General features: G+C 31.6%; 1 protein-coding gene across 4 annotated transcripts in view; it reads left to right on the forward strand.

Moving 5' to 3' along the window:
- grm8a (glutamate receptor, metabotropic 8a) overlaps window positions 1–1,700 on the forward strand; it is a 340,337-nt gene extending 338,637 nt beyond the window's left edge. For 3 of the 4 annotated variants that reach the window (XR_008826437.1, XR_008826431.1, XM_056367296.1), the window contains one exon: window positions 1,521–1,699. The gene's annotated coding sequence lies outside the window, so the exon portion shown is untranslated. Of the gene's footprint in view, window positions 1–1,520 lie in introns of all 4 variants that reach the window. The other variant, XR_008826427.1, reaches the window with a different exon arrangement.
- Window positions 1,701–14,637: the final 12,937 nt, after the last annotated feature.

Raw genomic sequence — 14,637 nt, forward strand, 5'->3', positions numbered from 1 at the left:
GTTGTGCCTCATTTTCTCTTTCCCTTTTGTTTCTGAGAGAAAAAACGTACTTTGTCTTTGAACCAAGGTCAAGCAAATTGAATTGATTACTTGCATGCAGGAGAGAAAGAGGAGCGTTTTGAGTTTGCCCTGAAGTAGTTGCCCTTTGGAGAGGAGAGATGAGATGAGATGAGATCGGGGTGGGGCACACAAAATTGTTTTCTGCCTTTACAACTACAATATCTACCAAGTATTCACATATATTTTTGCATAAGGTGGGAGTGAAAATTAAATGGGTACTTTCATAGTAAAACTATAAAAGAAACTGTGACAAAAGCAAGAGAACAGATATAACAATAGCAAAAGAGAAACAACAAAAAGGAGCTGTGGGTGGTAAAACAAAGAATTAACACCTAGAAGCCATTTAATAATCTGAAAGTTGGAGATCTCTCCATAGAAGAATAGTTCAACATTTTGAACCTTCTTCAGCCTCTTGCAAAGAGTAAGACAAGGGTGAAGGTTTAGTCTCAACATTGGTGTGGCTGCAACAACCCCACCACCTATACAAAAAAATAGATTGACTTTTTGATGCCGTCAACCAAAGGGTTTATTAAAATATAAGATCTGAATTTACATTCAGAAATACCCATATGCAAATTTAAAACATGTGCATGTGCTGAATTTCAATATATGAAATATACGTACATATGAAGTAAAATCATGTATACATGTACAATATAGGCTAGTTATGTAAAAATTACATATCAAACCTGTTAGAAATTGGAACAATATCATATATTGACATATATGTCTGTTTTAGTATGTCTTTTTATATTATACGTTTATACAATAGATACAATAGATATGTTACATAAATATATATATATCCAAAAGCCTGTCAGTATATTTTCATTATATATGTAAATACAAAATATAGACATGTATGGTTAAATTTAATAAGAAACTATTAATATATTATAATTAATAATATAGAAACATAGAATTTTAATGGTGAGGCATAAAAAATAAGAGTATTGTAAGGCATAAAAGGTCATTAAAAATGTCATAGTATAGTAAGGCATAAAATGTAAATATGTCATGAAAGCGTCAAAGTATAGTAAGGCAGAAAATAATAATGAATAATAAATAAATATAAATATATAAAGAATATTTATAAATAAATAAATAATAATAAAAATGTCATTGTCACAGCCCCTCTGTGACTGCTAGATTTCCCCAGTTTTTCCTGTGTTTGTTTTCCCTGTCTGTCTTTGCCTGTGTCTCCTCCTCTTTGTGTGAGTGTGTGTGTGCTTCTTAGCAGGTGCGTGGTGCAGCGCTGACTACCTGGCACACCTGTTACTCATCAATCATCAAGCCCTGTATAAGAACCCCGGCTCTTCACTCACTTGTTGCCAGATTGTTTAGCGCGCAATGTGGTAATGCTCCAGGCCAACGTGGGCTGTTGTGAAAGAAACCCTACTTGATCTCCTGTACTGTTTTTTGGGGGGGAACTCACCAGTGTCTCTCCTCACTTCTGCCAGAACCAGTGCTGTGCCTTTTCCTGCTGAAGATCCTCCGCCATTACCTGCCGTCTTTACGCCGGATACTCAACTGCTTGGCCAGCTTCTCACCTCCGGACGCCACCAGTCTCCACCTGGATCCCTTTCCCCCCTGCACTTCTCACTAATATTCTCCATGTGCACTTTCTGAGTTTGGCTTGTGCCAATAAAGAACTTTTAGTACATCCATCCGTTTCTGTCTGTGTCTGAATCTGCTCTGGGGTCTAAACAGAATTTAATACCTAATCATAACAGTGATAGTAGAGTAGGGCATAAAAATGGATAGTATAATAAGGCATTAAATGTCATAAAAACGTCATGACATAGTAAGGCATAAAAAAGTCACAGAATCAGAATCTGGTTTATTGTGAAGTAAGTTTTCCACAAGGCATTTGCTGTGGTGTTTTGGTGCATATAAATAGACATAGTAAGAAGGAAAGAAATATTAACAAATATGAAACAAGCAAGTACTGGAGAACAGACATTTTAGATATAAATAGAACATTTAACAAAAAGATAAAATATTTACAATAAAATGTGAAGAAATATTATAGAAAAAAGTACATAGAAAAATATGAATATATACAAGAAAAAATATGTACACTGCAAAATGAATGGGGGTTGTGCAATAGTTCAAGGGGGGTCAGTTAGAGTGAGGGTCTTTAGCCTTGTTAATGAGGCCAACTGCAGTAGCGAAGAAGCTAATCTTGTGGCGAGAGGTTTTGGTCCTGATGGACTACAGCTTCCTGCAAGAGGGGAGTGACAGTTTGTGTCCAGGGTGGGAGGGGTCGGCAACAATCTTCACTACTCGCCTCATGGTCCTGGAGGGTTGGCAGATTGCAGCCCATCACCTTCCTAGCAGAGTGAATGATACGCTGCAGTCTGCTCTTATCCTTGGCAGTGGCAGCAGCATATCAGGTGGTGATGGAGGATGTGAGGATGGACTCGATGACGGCAGTGTAGAATTTCACCATCATTATCCTTTGCAAGTTGAACCTCTTCAAATGCCCAAGAAGTACAACCTCTGCAGAGCTTACCCCCCATCAGAGATAAGTCTCCAATGAGAATGGTGTCGTCCACAAACTTTAGGAGCTTGAATGACTGATAACTGGAGGTAAAGGTGTTTTTGTACAGGGAGAAGATCAAAGGAGAGAGGATGCAGCCATTGGGGGATCCGGTGCTGATGTCAGGCATTAAACTACATAGTATAGTAAGGCATAAAATGCCAAGAAACAGCAAAATATTTTATGACAGAAAATACCAAAAAACGTCATAGCATAGTATGGCAAAAAACGTCAAAAATACAACATAGCATATTAAGTCATAAAAGGTCATAAAAACGTCATATTTTGGCTAGGCATGAGATGAAATAATATAATTATGCATAAAAATGCAAAAAAAAAACTCATAGTATAGTATGGCATAAAATGTCAAAAATACAACATAGCATATTAAGGCATAAAAGGTCATAAAAAGGTCATAGTATGGTCAGGCATCAAACTAGATAGTATAGTAAGGCATAAAATGCCAAAAAATGGGAAAAGGTTTTATGGAAGAAAAATGCCAAAAAAACCACATAGTATAGTATGGTGTTAAAATTCTATTTAAAAAGAGGCACATGACTGTTTAGCATCTTACTGGGAATTGAACCAACAACCTTCTGAGTAAGAGGTAGCTGCTCTAACCATTGTACCACAAGCTGCTATACTTCAACAAGTAGTGGTAGTAGTCATGGTATAGTAAAACATAACTCGACATAGTATAGTGAGACACAAAAGTGCTAAAAAAAGGTCAACGTACACTATGGTAGAAAAATACCAAAAAACATCATAGTATAGTATGGCAAAAAAGGTCAAAAATACAACGTGGTATATTAAGCCATAAAAGGTCATAAAAACGTCATATTATGGTCAAGCATCAAACAAGATAGTATAGTAAGGCATAAAATGCCAAGAAACAGCAAAATATTTTATGACACAAAATACCAAAAAACGTCATAGCATAGTATGGCAAGAAACGTCAAAAATACAACATAGCATATTAAGGCATAAAAGCTTATACAAACGTCATAGTATAGTAAGGTATCAAACTACATAGTATAGTAAGGCATAAAATGCCAAGAATCAGCAAAAAATAGTATGGCAGAAAAATACCACAAATACAACATAGCATATTAAGGCATAAAAGGTCATAAAAACGTCATGGTATGGTCAGGCATCAAAAGAGATAGAATAGTAAGGCATAAAATGCGAAAAAAACAGCAATGAATTTTATGACAAAAAATGCCAAAAAACGACAAAAATACAACATAGCATATTAAGGTATAAAAGGTCATAAAAAGGTCATAGTATGGCTAGGCATGAGATGAAATAATATAATTAGGCATAAAAATGACAAAAAAACAAAATATTATAGTATGGCATAAAATGTTAAAAAATACAACATAGTATATTAAGGCATAAAAGGTCATAAAAAGGTCATAGTATGGTCAGGCATCAAACAAGATAGTATAGTAAGGCATAAAATGCCAAGAATCAGCTAAATATTTTTTTGACAGAAAATACCAAAAAACGACATGGCAAAAAACGTCAAAAATACAGCATAGCATATTAAGTCATAAAAGGTCATAAAAACGTCATATTTTGGCTAGGCATGAGATGAAATAATATCATTATGCATAAAAATGCAAAAAAACCTCAAGTATGGTATGGCAAAAAACGTCAAAAATACAACATAGCGTATTAAGGCATAAAAGGTCATAAAAAGGTCATAAAAACGTCATGTTATGGTTAGGCATGAGATGAAATAATGTAATTATGCATAAAATGCCAAGAAACAGCAAAATATTTTATGACAGAAAATACCAAAAAACGTCATAGTATATAGTATGGCAAAAAAGGTCAAAAATACAACGTGGTATATTAAGGCATAAAAGGTTATACACACGTCATAGTATGGTCAGGCATCAAACTACATAGTATAGTAAGGCATAAAATGCCAAGAAACAGCAAAATATTTTTTTGACAGAAAATACCAAAAAACGACATAGTATAGTATGGCAAAAAACGTCAAAAATAAAACATAGCATATTAAGGTATAAAAGGTCATAAAAAGGTCATAGTATGGCTAGGCATGAGATGAAATAATATAATTAGGCATAAAAATGCAAAAAAAACAAAATATTATAGTATGGCATAAAATGTCAAAAAATACAACATAGTATATTAAGGCATAAAAGGTTATACAAACGTCATAGTATGGTCAGGCATCAAACTACATAGTATAGTAAGGCATAAAATGCCAAGAAACAGCAAAATATTTTATGGCAGAAAAATACCAAAAAACGTTATAGTATAGTATGGCAAAAAACGTCAAAAATACGACATAGCATATTAAGGCATAAAAGGTCATAAAAACGTCATGTTATGGCTAGGCATGAGATGAAATAATGTAATTATGCATAAAATGCCAAGAAACAGCAAAATATTTTATGACAGAAAATACCAAAAAATACAACATAGTATATTAAGGCATAAAAGGTCATAAAAAGGTCATAGTATGGTCAGGCATCAAACTACATAGTATAGTAAGGCATAAAATGTGAAGAAACAGCAAAAAATAGTATGGCAGAAAAATACCAAAAAACATCATAGTATAGTATGGCAAAAAACGTCAAAAATACAACATAGCATATTAAGACATAAAAGGTCATAAAAACGTCATATTTTGGTCAGGCATCAAAGGATTTAGTATAGTAAGGCATAAAATGCCAAGAAACAGCAATGAATTTTATGACAAAAAATGCCAAAAAACGACATAGTATAGTATGGCAAAAAACGTCAAAAATACAACATAGCATATTAAGGCATAAAAGGTCATAAAAAGGTCATAGTATGGTCAGGCATCAAACAAGATAGTATAGTAAGGCATAAAATGCCAAGAATGGGCAAAAAATAGTATGGCAGAGAAATACCAAAAAACGTCATGGCAAAAAATGTCAAAAATACAACATGGTATATTAAGGCATAAAAGTTCATACAAACGTCATAGTATGGTCAGGCATTAAACTAGATAGTATAGTAAGGCATAAAATGCCAAGAAACAGCAAAATATTTTTTTGACAGAAAATACCAAAAAACGTCATAGTATAGTATGGCAAAAAACGTCAAAAATACAACGTGATATATTAAGGCATAAAAGGTTATACACACGTCATAGTATGGTTAGGCATCAAACTACATAGTATAGTAAGGCATAAAATGCCAAGAAACAGCAAAATATTTTTTTGACAGAAAATGCCAAAAAACGACATAGTATAGTATGGCAAAAAACGTCAAAAATAAAACATAGCATATTAAGGTATAAAAGGTCATAAAAAGGTCATAGTATGGCTAGGCATGAGATGAAATAATATAATTAGGCATAAAAATGCAAAAAAAACAAAATATTATAGTATGGCATAAAATGTCAAAAAAATACAACATAGTATATTAAGGCATAAAAGGTTATACAAACGTCATAGTATGGTCAGGCATCAAACTACATAGTATAGTAAGGCATAAAATGCCAAGAAACAGCAAAATATTTTATGGCAGAAAAATACCAAAAAACGTCATAGTATAGTATGGCAAAAAACGTCAAAAATACGACATAGCATATTAAGGCATAAAAGGTCATAAAAACGTCATGTTATGGCTAGGCATGAGATGAAATAATGTAATTATGCATAAAATGCCAAGAAACAGCAAAATATTTTATGACAGAAAATACCAAAAAATACAACATAGTATATTAAGGCATAAAAGGTCATAAAAAGGTCATAGTATGGTCAGGCATCAAACTACATAGTATAGTAAGGCATAAAATGCGAAGAAACAGCAAAAAATAGTATGGCAGAAAAATACCAAAAAACATCATAGTATAGTATGGCAAAAAACGTCAAAAATACAACATAGCATATTAAGACATAAAAGGTCATAAAAACGTCATATTTTGGTCAGGCATCAAAGGATTTAGTATAGTAAGGCATAAAATGCCAAGAAACAGCAATGAATTTTATGACAAAAATGCCAAAAAACGACATAGTATAGTATGGCAAAAAACGTCAAAAATACAACATAGCATATTAAGGCATAAAAGGTCATAAAAAGGTCATAGTATGGTCAGGCATCAAACAAGATAGTATAGTAAGGCATAAAATGCCAAGAATGGGCAAAAAATAGTATGGCAGAGAAATACCAAAAAACGTCATGGCAAAAAATGTCAAAAATACAACATGGTATATTAAGGCATAAAAGTTCATACAAACGTCATAGTATGGTCAGGCATTAAACTAGATAGTATAGTAAGGCATAAAATGCCAAGAAACAGCAAAATATTTTATGACAGAAAATACCAAAAAACGTCATAGTATAGTATGGCAAAAAACGTCAAAAATACAACGTGGTATATTAAGGCATAAAAGGTTATACAAACGTCATAGTATGGTTAGGCATCAAACTACATAGTATAGTAAGGCATAAAATGCCAAGAAACAGCAAAATATTTTATGACAGAAAATACCAAAAAACGACATAGTATAGTATGGCAAAAAACGTCAAAAATAAAACATAGCATATTAAGGTATAAAAGGTCATAAAAAGGTCATAGTATGGCTAGGCATGAGATGAAATAATATAATTAGGCATAAAAATGCAAAAAAAAAAAATATTATAGTATGGCATAAAATGTCAAAAAATACAACATAGTATATTAAGGCATAAAAGGTCATAAAAAGGTCATAGTATGGTCAGGCATCAAACTACTTAGTATAGTAAGGCATAAAATGCCAAGAAACAGCAAAATATTTTATGGCAGAAAAATACCAAAAAACGTCATAGTATAGTATGGCAAAAAACGTCAAAAATACAGCATAGCATATTAAGTCATAAAAGGTCATAAAAACGTCATGTTATGGCTAGGCATGAGATGAAATAATGTAATTATGCATAAAATGCCAAGAAACAGCAAAATATTTTATGACAGAAAATACCAAAAAACGTCACCGTATAGTATGGCAAAAAAGGTCAAAAATACAACATGGTATATTAAGGCATAAAAGTTCATACAAACGTCATAGTATGGTCAGGCATTAAACTAGATAGTATAGTAAGGCATAAAATGCCAAGAAACAGCAAAATATTTTATGACAGAAAATACCAAAAAACGTCATAGTATAGTATGGCAAAAAACGTCAAAAATACAACATAGCATATTAAGTCATAAAAGGTCATAAAAACGTCATATTTTGGCTAGGCATGAGATGAAATAATATAATTATGCATAAAAATGCAAAAAAAAAACTCATAGTATAGTATGGCATAAAATGTCAAAAATACAACATAGCATATTAAGGCATAAAATGCCAAAAAATGGGAAAAGGTTTTATGGAAGAAAAATGCCAAAAAAACCACATAGTATAGTATGGTGTTAAAATTCTATTTAAAAAGAGGCACATGACTGTTTAGCATCTTACTGGGAATTGAACCAACAACCTTCTGAGTAAGAGGTAGCTGCTCTAACCATTGTACCACAAGCTGCTATACTTCAACAAGTAGTGGTAGTAGTCATGGTATAGTAAAACATAACTCGACATAGTATAGTGAGACACAAAAGTGCTAAAAAAAGGTCAACGTACACTATGGTAGAAAAATACCAAAAAACGTCATAGTATAGTATGGCAAAAAAGGTCAAAAATACAACGTGGTATATTAAGCCATAAAAGGTCATAAAAACGTCATATTATGGTCAAGCATCAAACAAGATAGTATAGTAAGGCATAAAATGCCAAGAAACAGCAAAATATTTTATGACACAAAATACCAAAAAACGTCATAGCATAGTATGGCAAGAAACGTCAAAAATACAACATAGCATATTAAGGCATAAAAGCTTATACAAACGTCATAGTATAGTAAGGTATCAAACTACATAGTATAGTAAGGCATAAAATGCCAAGAATCAGCAAAAAATAGTATGGCAGAAAAATACCACAAATACAACATAGCATATTAAGGCATAAAAGGTCATAAAAACGTCATGGTATGGTCAGGCATCAAAAGAGATAGAATAGTAAGGCATAAAATGCGAAAAAAACAGCAATGAATTTTATGACAAAAAATGCCAAAAAACGACAAAAATACAACATAGCATATTAAGGTATAAAAGGTCATAAAAGGTCATAGTATGGCTAGGCATGAGATGAAATAATATAATTAGGCATAAAAATGACAAAAAAACAAAATATTATAGTATGGCATAAAATGTTAAAAAATACAACATAGTATATTAAGGCATAAAAGGTCATAAAAAGGTCATAGTATGGTCAGGCATCAAACAAGATAGTATAGTAAGGCATAAAATGCCAAGAATCAGCTAAATATTTTTTTGACAGAAAATACCAAAAAACGACATGGCAAAAAACGTCAAAAATACAGCATAGCATATTAAGTCATAAAAGGTCATAAAAACGTCATATTTTGGCTAGGCATGAGATGAAATAATATCATTATGCATAAAAATGCAAAAAAACCTCAAGTATGGTATGGCAAAAAACGTCAAAAATACAACATAGCGTATTAAGGCATAAAAGGTCATAAAAAGGTCATAGTATGGTCAGGCATCAAACTAGATAGTATAGTAAGGCATAAAATGCCAAAAAATGGGAAAAGGTTTTATGGAAGAAAAATGCCAAAAAAACCACATAGTATAGTATGGTGTTAAAATTCTTTTTAAAAAAAGGCACATGACCATTTAGCATCTTACTGGGAATTAAACCAACAACCTTCTGAGTAAGAGGTAGCTGCTCTAACCATTGTACCACAAGCTGCTATATTTCAACAAGTAGTAATCCAACGATTAAAGATGTCATGGTATACTAAAACATAACTCGACATAGTATAGTGAGACACAAAAGTTTAAAAAAAGGTCAACGTATACTATGGTAGAAAAATACCAAAAAACGTCATAGTATAGTATGGCAAAAAAGGTCAAAAATACAACGTGGTATATTAAGGCATAAAAGGTTATACAAACGTCATAGTATGGTCAGGCATCAAACTACATAGTATAGTAAGGCATAAAATGCCAAGAAACAGCAAAATATTTTATGACAGAAAATACCAAAAAACGTCATAGTATAGTATGGCAAAAAAGGTCAAAAATACAACGTGGTATATTAAGGCATAAAAGGTTATACAAACGTCATAGTATGGTCAGGCATCAAACTACATAGTATAGTAAGGCATAAAATGCCAAGAAACAGCAAAATATTTTATGACAGAAAATACCAAAAAACGTCAAAAATATAACATAGCATATTAAGTCATAAAAGGTCATAAAAACGTCATATTTTGGCTAGGCATGAGATGAAACAATATCATTATGCATAAAAATGCAAAAAAACCTCATAGTATGGTATAGCAAAAAACGTCAAAAATACAACATAGCATATTAAGGCATAAAAGGTCATAAAAAGGTCATAGTATGGTCAGGCATCAAACAAGATAGTATAGTAAGGCATAAAATGCCAAGAATGGGCAAAAAATAGTATGGCAGAAAAATACCAAAAACGTCATGGCAAAAAATGTCAAAAATACAACATAGCATATTAAGGCATAAAAGTTCATACAAACGTCATAGTATGGTCAGGCATTAAACTAGATAGTATAGTAAGGCATAAAATGCCAAGAAACAGCAAAATATTTTTTTGACAGAAAATACCAAAAAACGTCATAGTATAGTATGGCATAAAATGTCAAAAATACAACATAGCATATTAAGGCATAAAAGGTCATAAAAAGGTCATAGTATGGTCAGGCATCAAACTAGATAGTATAGTAAGGCATAAAATGCCAAAAAATGGGAAAAAGTTTTATGGAAGAAAAATGCCAAAAAAACGTCATAGTATAGTATGGCAAAAAACGTCAAAAATACAACGTGGTATATTAAGGCATAAAAGGTTATACACACGTCATAGTATGGTTAGGCATCAAACTACATAGTATAGTAAGGCATAAAATGCCAAGAAACAGCAAAATATTTTTTTGACAGAAAATACCAAAAAACATCATAGTATAGTATGGCAAAAAACGTCAAAAATACAACATAGCATATTAAGACATAAAAGGTCATAAAAACGTCATATTTTGGTCAGGCATCAAAGGATTTAGTATAGTAAGGCATAAAATGCCAAGAAACAGCAATGAATTTTATGACAAAAAATGCCAAAAAACGACATAGTATAGTATGGCAAAAAACGTCAAAAATACAACATAGCATATTAAGACATAAAAGGTCATAAAAGGTCATAGTATGGTCAGGCATCAAACAAGATAGTATAGTAAGGCATAAAAGGTCATAAAAGGTCATAGTATGGTATGGCAAAAAACGTCATAGTATAGTAAGGCATAAAATGCCAAAAAAACGTCATGGCAAAAAATGTCAAAAATACAACATAGCATATTAAGGCATAAAAGGTTATACAAACGTCATAGTATGGTCAGGCATTAAACTAGATAGTATAGTAAGGCATAAAATGCCAAGAAACAGCAAAATATTTTATGACAGAAAATACCAAAAAACGTCATAGTATAGTATGGCAAAAAACGTCAAAAATACAACGTGGTATATTAAGGCATAAAAGGTTATACAAACGTCATAGTATGGTCAGGCATCAAACTACATAGTATAGTAAGGCATAAAATGCCAAGAAACAGCAAAATATTTTTTTGACAGAAAATACCAAAAAACGACATAGTATAGTATGGCAAAAAACGTCAAAAATAAAACATAGCATATTAAGGTATAAAAGGTCATAAAAAGGTCATAGTATGGCTAGGCATGAGATGAAATAATATAATTAGGCATAAAAATGCAAAAAAAAAAATATTATAGTATGGCATAAAATGTCAAAAAATACAACATAGTATATTAAGGCATAAAAGGTCATAAAAAGGTCATAGTATGGTCAGGCATCAAACTACATAGTATAATAAGGCATAAAATGCCAAGAAACAGCAAAGTATTTTATGGCAGAAAAATACCAAAAAACGTCAAAAATACAGCATAGCATATTAAGTCATAAAAGGTCATAAAAACGTCATGTTATGGCTAGGCATGAGATGAAATAATATAATTATGCATAAAAATGCAAAAAAACCTCATAGTATAGTATGGTGTTAAAATTCTTTTTAAAAAAAGGCACATGACCGTTTAGCATCTTACTGGGAATTGAACCAACAACCTTCTGAGTAAGAGGTAGCTGCTCTAACCATTGTACCACAAGCTGCTATATTTCAACAAATAGTAATCCAACGATTAAAGATGTCATGGTATAGTAAACCATAACTCGACATAGTATAGTGAGACACAAAAGTGCTAAAAAAAGGTCAATGTATACTATGGTAGAAAAATACCAAAAAACGTCATAGTATAGTATGGCAAAAAAGGTCAAAAATACAACGTGGTATATTAAGGCATAAAAGGTTATACAAACGTCATAGTATGGTCAGGCATCAAACAAGATAGTATAGTAAGGCATAAAATGCCAAGAAACAGCAAAATATTTTATGACAGAAAATACCAAAAAACGTCATAGTATAGTATGGCAAAAAAGGTCAAAAATACAACGTGGTATATTAAGGCATAAAAGGTTATACAAACGTCATAGTATGGTCAGGCATCAAACTACATAGTATAGTAAGGCATAAAATGCCAAGAATCAGCAAAAAATAGTATGGCAGAAAAATACCACAAATACAACATAGCATATTAAGGCATAAAAGGTCATAAAAACGTCATGGTATGGTCAGGCATCAAAGGAGATAGTATAGTAAGGCATAAAATGCGAAAAAAACAGCAATGAATTTTATGACAAAAAATGCCAAAAAGCGACAGAAATACAACATAGCATATTAAGGTATAAAAGGTCATAAAAAGGTCATAGTATGGCTAGGCATGAGATGAAATAATATAATTAGGCATAAAAATGCAAAAAAAACAAAATATTAGAATATGGCATAAAATGTCAAAAAATACAACATAGTATATTAAGGCATAAAAGGTCATAAAAAGGTCATAGTATGGTCAGGCATCAAACTACATAGTATAGTAAGGCATAATATGCCAAGAAACAGCAAAATATTTTATGGCAGAAAAATACCAAAAAACGTCATAGTATAGTATGGCAAAAAATGTGAAAAATAAAACATAGCATATTAAGTCATAAAAGGTCATAAAAACGTCATATTTTGGCTAGGCATGAGATGAAATAATATCATTATGCATAAAAATGCAAAAAAACCTCATAGTATGGTATGGCAAAAAACGTCAAAAATACAACATAGCATATTAAGGCATAAAAGGTCATAAAAACGTCATGTTATGGCTAGGCATGAGATGAAATAATGTAATTATGCATAAAATGCCAAGAAACAGCAAAATATTTTATGACAGAAAATACCAAAAAACGTCATAGTATAGTATGGCAAAAAAGGTCAAAAATACAACGTGGTATATTAAGGCATAAAAGGTTATACAAACGTCATAGTATGGTCAGGCATCAAACTACATAGTATAGTAAGGCATAAAATGCCAAGAAACAGCAAAATATTTTATGGCAGAAAAATACCAAAAAACGTCATAGTATAGTATGGCAAAAAACGTCAAAAATAAAACATAGCATATTAAGTCATAAAAGGTCATAAAAACGTCATATTTTGGCTAGGCATGAGATGAAATAATATCATTATGCATAAAAATGCAAAAAAACCTCATAGTATGGTATGGCAAAAAACGTCAAAAATACAACATAGCATATTAAGGCATAAAAGGTCATAAAAACGTCATGTTATGGCTAGGCATGAGATGAAATAATGTAATTATGCATAAAATGCCAAGAAACAGCAAAATATTTTATGACAGAAAATACCAAAAAACGTCATAGTATAGTATGGCAAAAAAGGTCAAAAATACAACGTGGTATATTAAGGCATAAAAGGTTATACAAACGTCATAGTATGGTCAGGCATCAAACTACATAGTATAGTAAGGCATAAAATGCCAAGAAACAGCAAAATATTTTATGGCAGAAAAATACCAAAAAACGTCATAGTATAGTATGGCAAAAAACGTCAAAAATACAACATAGCATATTAAGGCATAAAAGGTCATAAAAACGTCATGTTATGGCTAGGCATGAGATGAAATAATGTAATTATGCATAAAATGCCAAGAAACAGCTAAATATTTTATGACAGAAAATAACAAAAAACGTCATAGTATAGTATGGCAAAAAAGGTCAAAAATACAACATGGTATATTAAGGCATAAAAGGTTATACAAACGTCATAGTATGGTCAGGCATCAAACTACATAGTATAGTAAGGCATAAAATGCCAAGAAACAAAAAAATATTTTATGGCAGAAAAATACCAAAAAACGACATGGCAAAAAACGTCAAAAATACAGCATAGCATATTAAGTCATAAAAGGTCATAAAAACGTCATATTTTGGCTAGGCATGAGATGAAATAATATCATTATGCATAAAAATGCAAAAAAACCTCAAGTATGGTATGGCAAAAAACGTCAAAAATACAACATAGCATATTAAGGCATAAAAGGTCATAAAAACGTCATGTTATGGCTAGGCATGAGATGAAATAATGTAATTATGCATAAAATGCCAAGAAACAGCAAAATATTTTATGACAGAAAATACCAAAAAACGTCATAGTATAGTATGGCAAAAAAGGTCAAAAATACAACGTGGTATATTAAGGCATAAAAGGTTATACAAACGTCATAGTATGGTCAGGCATCAAACTACATAGTATAGTAAGGCATAAAATGCCAAGAAACAGCAAAATATTTTATGGCAGAAAAATACCAAAAAACGTCATAGTATAGTATGGCAAAAAACGTCAAAAATACAACATAGCATATTAAGGCATAAAAGGTCATAAAAACGTCATGTTATGGCTAGGCATGAGATGAAATAATGTAATTATGCATAAAATGCCAAGAAACAGCTAAATATTTTATGACAGAAAATAACAAA

This window comes from Seriola aureovittata, chromosome 22 (assembly GCF_021018895.1).
Source record: "Seriola aureovittata isolate HTS-2021-v1 ecotype China chromosome 22, ASM2101889v1, whole genome shotgun sequence".
Classification (NCBI taxonomy): Eukaryota; Metazoa; Chordata; class Actinopteri; order Carangiformes; family Carangidae; genus Seriola; species Seriola aureovittata.